The sequence below is a fragment of the Thermobia domestica genome, chromosome 5 (assembly GCF_964235325.1).
Source record: "Thermobia domestica chromosome 5, izTheDome1.hap1.1, whole genome shotgun sequence".
Taxonomy (NCBI): domain Eukaryota; kingdom Metazoa; phylum Arthropoda; class Insecta; order Zygentoma; family Lepismatidae; genus Thermobia; species Thermobia domestica.
The window spans coordinates 131550913-131562964 of NC_137458.1; the positions used below are offsets into that span (position 1 = coordinate 131550913).

The following is a 12052-nucleotide window of genomic DNA, read 5'->3' on the forward strand; positions in this document are numbered from 1 at the left end:
AAGACAAGTGAATGAGTATGGAAGAAATGGTGGAATGAGAAAGTGGGAGGAAATGGAAATACCCCCGAGAAAACCAACGGACACTATATCCAGCACTAACTTACGTGGCTGGGGATCGATCCACGGATCCCACACATCAGAGTTAAGCGCTCTATCACTGAGCCTGTGATTCCCTAGTGTTGCAAAATAAGCTACTTAATGTTCAGACATACTCACCAATTGACTTATATGTATTTATATTATGCAGTCTTCCTAAGTTTATATTTCTTTTGTTATCACAAATTTTACGAACCACATGACAGAAAAGAAGTAAACAACTTATTTTTCTGCGAGTAACTGAATTTTGACTGAAACGTAACATAAATTTCACAAGCAATATAGACATTCTATAACTATTTTTGTTAATGTTTCTGCCTTTTAGTACGGAGAAATCGTGTATTTATATTACCGGTAATTCATGAAATCACAAATATATAACTTGTTACTTTTAATAGTTTTAGATATAGATTTTGAAACTATTCATACTTACATTCATATATAAAAGCAACGATGGATTGCTGAGAAGTTTAGGTTGAATCTTCAAGAATACAATAATAGGTTATCTCGAAAAGTTTATAGAACATTTTTCCCTATGACAGAACTTTGTTTTCAAATTCAGGGTTTCGTTACTCGCGTACTAATAATAGAATAGAATAGTGCCGTTTTGTGTTGTCAAATGAGTCCTGTTTATAAGAGGGTGATCAGCTTATGACGTAATTAATCGTCAGGTATTCAAATATCTTCACAGTATGAAAAACCCTTAGGACTATCTCATATATATATATATATATATATATATATATATATATATATATATATATATATATATATATATATATATATATATATATATAATGTTCATAATTGTTTTTAAGTTGGGTCAGAAGCGTCAGTTCCGGAAGGCACTTCACCCTTCATTGATTTTGAGAAATGCATATCCTTATTATAATACAAGAATGTTTCACTCTGTGTATAATGCTTCCAATAGTTCACAGTCTTTCTAACAGATGGTGCTAGCGTGCAAGTAATCTGCAGCTTTGATTGGAACTTAATAATTGCATTGTTTCAATTTAATTGTTTTAAAACAAAAATGAAATCTTTAAGTTTTACGTCCGACGCTTATACCGGTAAGGCTAAACGAGACGACGATGATGATAAATGAATGCAATGATGGAATGAATAAAGTGGGAGGAAACGGGGAACTCCAAGAAAACTCACGAATACAGTGTTTGTCCGCCACAAAGTCAAGTTGGCGAGAGCTAGGATCGTACCAGGAATCCCATGCACTAGAGGTGTACGCTCCATCACTGAGCCACTGTGCCCTATGTTTTAAAACAGAACAAAGCACGATTTTAACCCATAATACAGTTTAGTGAGCCGAAGGATTGGGAGAACAACTAATTTTTAATCAATTGTATTTTAATATAGTTAAAGTGAAACTCAAACATCGGTGGAGAATCTTGCCTCTCCACAGGAAAATCTGAAATGACGATGCTGAGTGGGGCATTAACTTAAATTCAGTGGAGGCAAGCGTACTAGAGTATATTATTATTATTATTATTATTATTATTATTATTATTATTATTATTATTATTATTATTATTATTATTATTAGTAGTAGTAGTAGTAGTAGTAGTAGTAGTAGTAGTAGTAGCAGGCCCGTATCCAGGGGTCTAGGGGGGCCGGGCCCCCCTAAAATTTTCACGGTAGGCTTGCAAATGAACTATAATACGGTGATAAACTATAGTATGGTTGGATCGCCCCCCCCCCTACATTTTTGGGCTGGCTACCGGCCTGAGTAGTAGTAGTAACAGTAGCAGTAGAAGAAACGGGAGATCGAGTATGTGTCTTGCTTTTCATAGTTAAATTTTTTTGTTGTTCGAGGAAATTGTAAACGTAGCTAATGAAATTTTAATGACGTCCCTCAAGCAACCAATTTAAGGTAGGACTAGCGGCAACTTCGAAAAATTTCAACAGGGGACTTTCAATACACAAGAGTGAAAGTAGTACTGCGTAAGTGCTGGTAATGCAGGTCGAACACGATCGGATATATGATCCGGGAGGAGGGTAATTCTTCTCCAGGCCAATCCTTGTAATCATCACTGGATAGAACACGTGTATATGGTAGCTATTTGGTTAAAATTTTTCGTAAACAGGGACATCCTGTATATAAACTAAATAAATGGTATAGACGATATGCAATCAGAGGCGGATCTATATAGAATGTAAAAACTAAGGGAGCAACCAGAACCCAGACTATGATAGGTAGATCATGAGTTTACTATAAACTTTCAAAAATATATAAGCAATAGCTTCAATTATTTTTGTCACTAAAAAAATTGGGGTAGAGCGTTCACCTCTGGTGCATGGGGTCCCTGATTCGATCCCAGATCGCACTATGTGAACTTTGTGGTGGACACCATGTGCGTGAATTTCCTCGGGGTTCCCCCGTTTCCTCCCACTTGCTTCATTTTACCATTTCATTCATTTATCATCATCACCATCTCCTTCAGCCTAGCCGGCATAACTGCTGTACGTACAACTCAAGTATTTAATTTTATTTTTAAAAATGAGGGCCTAGCCCCCTTGTCCCGGACAAGATCCGCCTCTGTGCAGCAAGATTTTGTTTTGTTTTACTTTAAAGTGCAGAATCTTATGCTGAAGTTGCTTGAGTAAGTTGCTCAGCAACGTCAGGGAGAATAATTTCAAGGAGAGTTGAACCTCCTTGATTCCTTTGATAAATTTATCTTGATTTGATGAGAACGTTATCTTAAAAATATCACTCAAGAGACGAAGAAGAACACGAAATTTTAGTGCCAATGAACTTTTTCTCCACGTGTCTCTTGCAAGAGGAGTAGAAGGGGAAGAGGGATGACCTTTGACGGTGAAAGGTTACAAAACAAAGCAGAAATTGAAGCAGTAGGTTAATCGACTTATCCGGTGAATCTCCACCTCTTAACGCAGTCGAGCGTTACAGAAGCGTCTTGTTCCTTGGCGGACAAGATGACCATTTAATTGATTGACGATGCGAAGTTGAGCATGAGGCTAATCATTACATTAGCCAATCATTTCTCTCTTCCAAGTTTCACTCAAGCTCGAGGGAACAAGCTTATTTTATAAATCTAAATTACTAATAACAAGATTCTGGAGCCACGTAAATACTGTTTCCCATGCGCACTGTAATGAACATTCTCTCTCTGTACTGTAATGGAATATAAGAAGAAAGAATTGGCATTTGAAGGACTATGTGTTGACCTATTGCCACGTAGTGAGTATTACTGAGGCGTCCGTTGTGCTTTCTTCCACCCAGTGTTGCCAACCAATTTTTCGAAAAATCAGGAAAATTCTTATCCAAAATTCAGGAAAAATCCAGGAGATACAACTTAATACTTAAAGATGTTAATTAGGATGATTACTTTTTTTCTTACAAGGCAAACAGTGAACCCATCAATGATTATACTTACCAATAAAAGGCTAATTATCTTTATCTACGTACATGTCAACATTGACTCTGCTGGTCAGAGAGCGATTTACAGGGAATCCTAGCCTGAGTTGTTAGAAGTGAGACTTCTTGTGTGCAGCAATCGTTACAAAGTTTGGGTATCAAGTCTGTCTGTTTCGCTTTCATCAAACTTACGATTGAAAACACTTTTTCTACAGTGACACTTGAGGAAGGCAGAGCCATTTCTACAGTGAATCAATGAAATGTGCGAAATTTTACTTATATCAAAGGGTCTAATTCCCCTAAGAAAAATCTGAAATGACGCTCCTGACAAGCATCCAAAAATCTTGAACAGAAACATTTCATTTTCAGTTTACAAATCTGTGTTTCGCAATAACCGCCATTCTGAGTCTACTTGTTGCAATTTACTCTATTCTATATCATTAGGACAGTCAGCTACGAGAGAAGCAATTGATTGTGTTGATTTCTTTATCTCATTTGATGGGCTAATCATCTCCAAATGTTTCATGATGAGATCATGAAGCGTATCTTCTCTCTCGAGTTGAGTTGAGTTTAACATCCCGTTCAACAGCAAGGTTATGTGAGACGTGGACCTACTGATTAACGTGGAATCCGAACCACATAAAGTTCCACGGCCATTGAACCCGGTCCTCCCACGCCAAAATTGTGTACGCTAACCGCTTAGCCACAGAGGAGCTCATATCTCTCTCGAATTTGATGTGCTGCTTCAATATATAATTCAAGATACCTGAGTTAAAAATCTTGCAGTCCATAATTTGGGAGATTTCTTGATGCCATGGATAGGGAAACTTTCGCTGCAAAGTACATTTTATCTGTAGACAAGAACTCCTTTTGGTTTCTGATGTCTACATTTTCTAAGAGCTTTCGGATGATGCGCAAAACCAGGAGTTTTTAACATTTTTTAAAGAAAAATCTGTAGACCAGGAGATAACTTGAAAAACCAGGAAATCTCCTGGAATATCAGGAGACCTGGCAACACTGCTTCCACCTTCGTTGTCAAACACTTCTGAATATCAGTGATGCCAACCAGAAACGTTATAAAATCCATCTGAGAAACAGAAATTTCCATTTTACTCTTGAATTTCTTACGCTATACTATAACAAAATTTTCTAAACTTAGAAAACATGGATTGTGAAATTGGTGAATTATCAATCCTTTTCTTCAATATATAAGTGAATGATCCAAAAACTCCGATCTACGTTTATCAGACAACTTATAAACATGTGTTTTCCTTAATTGAAAGAGACAATTAAAAATAATGATGTAAATAAACATTTTGTTATGAGTTTTGTGTTTTTCCATTGAACATACTAAAACTAAGTTTATTTTTCAGTCATTTCGTGTAGAATGTTTTGAAAGTTGGCGTTTCTCGTTTTACCTTCTTCCTTTAATTCTGTTCTTTTTAGTACCAGAGTGCTTGGCGCTTTCCTTTTTTAAGATTCGAGTTACTGCATAAATCACTTTAACATCAGCATGTATTTTATAGTAACAACATTTGACAACATTAATTTCACATTCATTGAAAACTCATTTATCTACTGACCCATAGACAACTCTGTTGGTGCCAATGGAATATATATATATGAAAAATCCCATTAATCCTGCAAATTTTTATAAAAAAAATTCCTTTATCCCATTTCAAGAAATCATTATCGAAAAGTCCCAACAATGTGGGATTTTTCCCACGTGTTGCATCATTGCTAAATATAAGTTGCAAAGCGGCAACACTGTAATGTCGTTGTCCCTTTCTACAGAAACTCTCCATTTGTAACTACCGGGTACCACACTATGACGTTTACGATTGGCCCCTTTCGCGGTGACTTTACTAACCTCGTGACGTAGTTTCCCTTCTGAACCTCAAAGAGCCTTTCCTAGTAAGATAGGGAAATCGGCCCTTGATCCCAAATTGGATCGTTATTGACTCAAGATATTAGTTTAGATCTAAAACTACGTAAAAGTTTTGACTCGCTACCCACCGAATTAACGTATCATAGATGCTTAAAATTTAAATAATTTTTAATTCTGGTGGGCGTGATCCAATGTAAATGTAAACATTTTTAAAAAAATCGTTGCTTATTTTCTTTTCTCGTGTGTTGAAAATTTTAAAAAAATCGTTAAAATATGAGTGGGACACATCCCTGTTTTTGTTCAAATGTTGTAATACCTTTAGGTACAACATATATTTTTTCAGGGACTGAAAGTGATGGCAACATTGTCCAAAAATAAATAAATAAATAAATAAATAAATAAAATAAAATAAAATAAATAAACTGAAAAAAACGTGTTTCTTCACAGTTACTTTTTACCATTCTAGGAGCCTCAAGATCAAAACTTCGAACATTTCTTTGCAAGAGTTCAGTATTTTCATTTTCCTTTCTCTTTCGTCACTAATTTATTTAAAACAGACTCTAAAGTTGAAACTATTCCAATCAACGAAGGCAACGACTAAGATTGAATGAATTATCGCATATATACGTAGATATAGAGGCGCGGATCCAATGGGGGCTATAGCCCCGCTTGCCACTCAGGTATACACTGGATAAAATGGGCTTCAATCCTGCTCTACACTGGGTAGAGCGGCAAACTATGGTTTAGCCCCTCCTTTGGTCATATAATAAAATACATTGATATACTGTAGCTATAATCCAAATATCGTTTTCTTTATTTTTGTATATTAAAGCTTTAATTTCGTGATTCTTGAAGTTATAAGATTCAATTGCATCCAAAATTGCGAATTGGAAAAACACAACTGCAAAATAGATTTCAAGTAGATCTTTTGCAAAAGAAGCATTATAAAAAATAATAAGAAAATTGGGGAAAATGCGGAACGAGGTTCGGTACAGTACTCGGCAAAAAAAAATGTTAGAAAAACTTTAAATCCAAATTACTAACAAATTCTTGTGCCGTCTTCTTATGCATTCAGAAACACACGTCTCGATCGACTCCCTGCTCCTGGTATCTAACCCAACCCGTCTTCCTCCTCCTTTTCTTGTCTAAAGCAGTCTGTGTGACGTAATATACTCTTTCCATTCAGACGGAAAAACCAGAACCATGTTTACAAGCCGTATAGCTGTAAAACCGCCTCTTTCATTCGTTTGTTCTGAAATGCATTTTTAGAACCTGACTAAAAAATGTCACAAAATGTTCCCATGTTCATAAACGCCTTTATTTTCATTCTTTCGCTTCTTCAACCACTGCTAGGAAGATGCTCATTGTAATATATCTATGAAAATTGTGCTTCCCAAAGTCTGTAATGCGGGCGCAGAGTTCTAAAAACTACTAACAGAAATTCAAGCAAATATTCAATTCAATAGAATTAAAACAGAAATATTCAAGCAAGTCCTTTCTTTGTTGAGGGATCTTGTGTTGTTGTTCTGTGAGTTTCATTCATAATTTTACGCAGTGAAGTGTTGCTATGTGAGGAGAACTCGAATGATTTTTCGGTTTCCAACGGTGACGATGAAAGGGTTTAAAAAGCTGATAAATCGAATGAAGTGACATCTGAAGAAAGGGATTTCTCTTGTTCCTCTACTATGAAAATAAAAAAAAAGTAATTCGGCGAATATTTCGAATTTCGAGACTAGACGCGTATCAGGAAATGGCTTCGTGCCTCTTATATATAAGGACAATAAAAGGACAGTAAAAGAGCTGAAGAGGAAACAAGGCACCATGACATGACTGAAGAGACACTTAAAAAGTTACCATCTGAAGGAGTTGAACTTTTTATTTCCAGGCGATTGTACAAAGCTAAGCCCAAACGTCTCAGAAGTTGAACTCAAACAACAATTTTGGATTTGGTTAGGAAATTCATAAGTACATCAATAAAAGTTAAAATATATTACTTCTAAATCGTTTCTGGTGGTTATGCTATTCATATATTTTTGTAGTAAAACTTTTAATTTTTTCTGCATTTCCTAAAGTAAGTTTATTGCACTCATAAGTTATTTTTATTAATAATATTGCTTCCTTGTTATGACGTACGGTAGTCTACTTTCTACATGAATTTAAAAAATGGAATGGTTTCATCTAATATTTGACTAGTTGAATCCTATTATTGTTACATTAGTTATATCTGTAAGAGATCAGATCTTTATTCAGTATCTTTCCATTTCTCATATGCTTCAAATATTTATATTTTCAAAATTATTTACTAGCAGTTTCGTATTGTAAACGAGTTCTATGTTCATTTACATATGGACATTCATTAAGTAACCTTTCTCTATCTTTCTCTAATGGTTCTCTATCTTTCTCTAATCTTTCTCTAATTCTTCAACACTTTTCCTTAATAGCCCTTTTTGTTACCACAGCCCAACAGAGATCCTAGTTACGATATTGCATTAAGTACGGAGTATGTTTAGTATATCCTATTACTAAATATAATCTACCAAGAGTACTGTTTGCACTATTTCCAAAAGTCAAGTATGTAGATTTACGAGATGAAAGCACAAATTTTCGAAATGAGACGAGAGAGGCTTGCAGAAAATCGAGACGAGATGAGAAAGAATTCTTCGAGAATCGAGACGAGAAGAGATTTCTACAAACTTATTTCTCGCCTCGTCTCGTCTCCTGGGCAACACTAGATAGTGCCTTTAAATATTGATTCTGATAGGTTTCCTTTCATTGTCTTTCCCATTGTGGTTGTTCTTATTGTTAGTTATCTCAGTACAAAATTGTCGTCGTAAGGTATACATCTCGATGTGTGTTAAATAAATAAAGACATAATATAAACTCTCCAAATTGACATAAAATTCGGCAATAGAGGGAGAAAATATTTGTTGTTCTAAATTTTAAAATACTAAAGTACTTGATCCTGCTGGATCCTTACAGCAATTTATATATATTAGAAGATCAATTGTAACTGCTCGCCTATTATCACAATCCAAAACTCAGATTTTAAGTTGCCTTCACTCAAATTGTTGTGAAATGGGACCCAATGATTTTTCTTTATTTCTTTAAATACATAGTTATGTGATTGATATTGAATCATTAGTTAATTTGTTGGATTGTAATTTGCATTCATTTCAGCGATCAAGCTTGTGAGACATGGACTTACAGTTTAACGCGGTATCTAAACCTCCTGAGCTCGCACCGGGAATCGAAACCAGGGCTTTTATTCCATAAAATTTTGCATTAACGGAATGCAAAATATGTGTTTTAAAATGAAATGAAATCTTTGAGTTTTACGTCCCACGGTTATGCCGGTAAAGCTAAATGAGACGGTGATGATGAGTAATGAATGAAATGGTGGATTGAAGAAAATGGGAGAAATCCGAGGAAACCCACGCACACGGTGTTTGTCCACCACAAAGTTCACTTGGCGGATGATGGGATCGAACCCGAGACCCCAAGCACCAGAGATGAACGCTCTACCACTGATCCACTGCGGCACCCAAATATGTGTTTTAGTTTGTCATAATCGGCATAGCAGTTATAATTGATTTTTACATGTCTTACATTGCATTTCTGTTCGTAGTTTTTTCGAAGGCTGATTCGGAATGATACCTCGAGTGTTCAAGACTAGCTCAGGAGAGTAATGCTCCCGGAAGTAGGAACGAAAAACACAGTTCTGATTGGTTAGCGTTATCTATGTCTTGCCACGTTGCACTCAAATAGCAGAATTCAGACGAGTATTGCTGTCGGTCCTCGTGGCAGAGTGGGCTAGCGCTATATGTTGGTAACAAAAATCTCTTTTTGCGTGAGTTCAGACCCGGCCCGAGGAAAGTTTTTTTTAACGTTTTTTTTAAACATTTTTGTAACAATTTTTAAATTAAAATAATACGAAAATAATACTCAAAAATGTGATTTACTTACTTTTGTGCAGATAAGTAGTAGTAGAATTAGTAGGAACGGGCTAGAAGTCCCGCAGGGCTCGTTTTGTTGCCCTTGTACTCCATGATATAAGGCTCGTTTTGTTCCCCTTGTACTAAATGATATAGATTTTGTGACCAACTTAAAACAACTGACTAAGATAGCGCGTGAAACAGCTGCCTAGAGTTGGGCGCGAAAAAACGTACTTCCAGGAGTATTACTCTCCCGAGCGGGTCGACTAGCTCAGGAGAGTAATGCTCCCGGAAGTAGGAACGGAAAAAACAGTTCTGATTGGTTGGCGTTATCTATGTCTTGCCACGTTGCACTCAAATAGTAGAATTCAGACGAGTATTGCTGTCGGTCCTCGTAGTCGAGTGGGCTACCGCTATGTGCTAGTAATAAAAATCTATTTTGGTGTGAGCTCAAACCCGGCCCGAGGAAAGTTTTTTAAACATTTTTTTTACATTTTTATAACACTTTTTAAATTAAAATATTACAAAAATAATACTCAAAAATGTGATTCACTTACTTTTGTGCAGATAAGTAGTAGTAGTAGTAGTAGGAACGGGCTAGAAGCCCCGCAGGGCTCGTTTTGTTGCCCTTGTACTCCATGATATAAGGCTCGTTTTGTTCCCCTTGTACTAAATGATATAGATTTTGTGACCAACTTAAAACAACTGACTAAGATAGCGCGTGAAACAGCTGGCTAGAGTAGGGCGCGAAAAAGGTAGTTCCGGGAGTATTACTCTCCCGAGCGGGTCGTAAGTGTTCCGCGATTTATATATATATATATATATATATATATATATATATATATATATATATATAATAATTTTAAATGAAAGTCAGAATTTCGTAGTCGGTGTATGAAATTTTATGCAATCGTGATTGATAAAGTTTAATAGAAATGATAGAAAATTCAAAACAACAAATCTTGCAGATCACTTCACACCATTTTCCACAAAATTCTGTGTAAACGCACAAAATGCAAAAAATCAATATAACTGCTATTTCTATTATCACAAACTAAATCGTAAATTTTGCTTTGCATTCTTGCAATCCGTTACGGAATATTCGTCGGAAGCTTGCACCGAAATCTCTCATATATTTGTATAAGTAAAAAGAAAAAAGATGAAGCAGTATTATATTATATACTGTGAACAACATCGTGGGAATCTGCTGTGAACTTCCTTTTCCGGTTTTGAGCAAGGAGTGAAGTTGGCAACAATAAAAGTAAGTATGTATTTGTGATTATCGATAAACATCTAAATAGTTCTAGAGAAATAGATACAAATATATTTCAAAGTGAACTTTAAATGGTTGTTTTATTTCGTCAAGGAGTCGCAGAGACGGTGGTGCACAATACTAATACTAAATATAATAAGATATCATGTGAAAGAAGTGATTGTGGTGCACAGTGAACACGAGTGTTTATAGATGTATTTTTCATTGTACCGTAATTAAATACTAAGAGATATCCTGAAAACAAAAGTAGAACTTACGGTTCATAAATAGGTCTGTTTCTTTTGAGTGTTGAAGGTAGAATATGAATTACAGCCTTAGTAGAGACTTATTGTCGGTACTTGGATATAAGCTTGTTTTTAGTAAAATTTGTTGACAGGCATTTTAAACTGATTAAGGACACAGTGTCGTAGTTATTTTTGAACATTCACAAAGAAAAGTGCTGCTGACTAGAAGTATATCTGATGTTAATAATGTTTATTATATAAAGGAATTTTCCAAAATAAAATACGGTAAGGTATATTTATTCCGTTGACCCCTGCCAGCGTTTCAACATTACAATAATGACGTATGAATAAGTTAAGTGAGAGTTCAGTTTACGTTTTATTTTGTTTTATTCACTTATTAGGACGTAGCTTTGGTGCGGCAGGGCTTACCGGAACCCCACAGAAAAATTGTGATTGTGCAGGTGTAACTTTGACGCACCACATTGTGAAAGATTTACAGGTAAAATTCAATACTTTGCTTAAAAAGGCATGCGTGTATGTAATTCCAATGTTGGTTGTCCGTTTCTACCAAAATTTTGAAAGTTTACAGGGAAGAAATGGATAATTTTCTTTTTTGTGTGCTTGATGGTAAGAAGAGCGGAAGTTGTGTTAATTTTTTTAAGGGATGTAACCATGGAACTACTTGGCAGGCGGAGGGAACTACTACGCGCAGGGTTACCATACGGTTGGATTGTGTAAAACTAACGAGCATTTGTATTCTGAATATGGCTGCAAGTGTACATAGTCGTTCCAGTTAGTATCGTTAAGCAGATACAATAATTTACACTATTTAAAGAAAATGGGTCGAAAGTTCTCTAAACCTGAGCTAACTTGACCCTATCCTACCCTGTTTATTCTATTCTACCTTACCATACTCTGTAATATAGTTGTATGTTAGATCTACAAGTGTAGGGTTACTAGTGTAAAGTAATTCAAGTGCTTTACGACGGATAGAATAAGAGAGTGCATATGAAAGATGGCTCTATTAGATGCTATGTCACACTTGCTGCATATTTCTCCATAGTGTACAAAACCTGTATTTTATGTTTAAAATTAGTGTGTTAATAATATGAAACCATGAACAGTTCTATCGAAGCTCGTATCATTGCCAAAACCCACTTCTCTCTAAATATTTACGCTCGCTTACGTGCTGCATACCCACCATCGTTGGAGTGCCTTATTCCTTCAGACGCACCCCCGACTGTTAGATGA

General features: G+C 35.7%; 1 protein-coding gene across 4 annotated transcripts in view; it reads left to right on the forward strand.

The window, feature by feature from the left end:
- RpL9 (ribosomal protein L9) overlaps positions 1-12052 on the forward strand; it is a 375798-nt gene that overhangs the window by 341138 nt on the left and 22608 nt on the right. The window contains exon 1 of one of the 4 annotated variants that reach the window (XM_081759113.1): positions 10410-10565. The exons of 1 other annotated variant lie outside the window; for it this stretch is intronic. The gene's annotated coding sequence lies outside the window, so the exon portion shown is untranslated. Of the gene's footprint in view, positions 1-10409; positions 10570-10680; positions 10848-12052 lie in introns of those variants that run through there. 2 more of the 4 variants (XM_081759114.1, XM_081759116.1) reach the window with 2 other exon arrangements.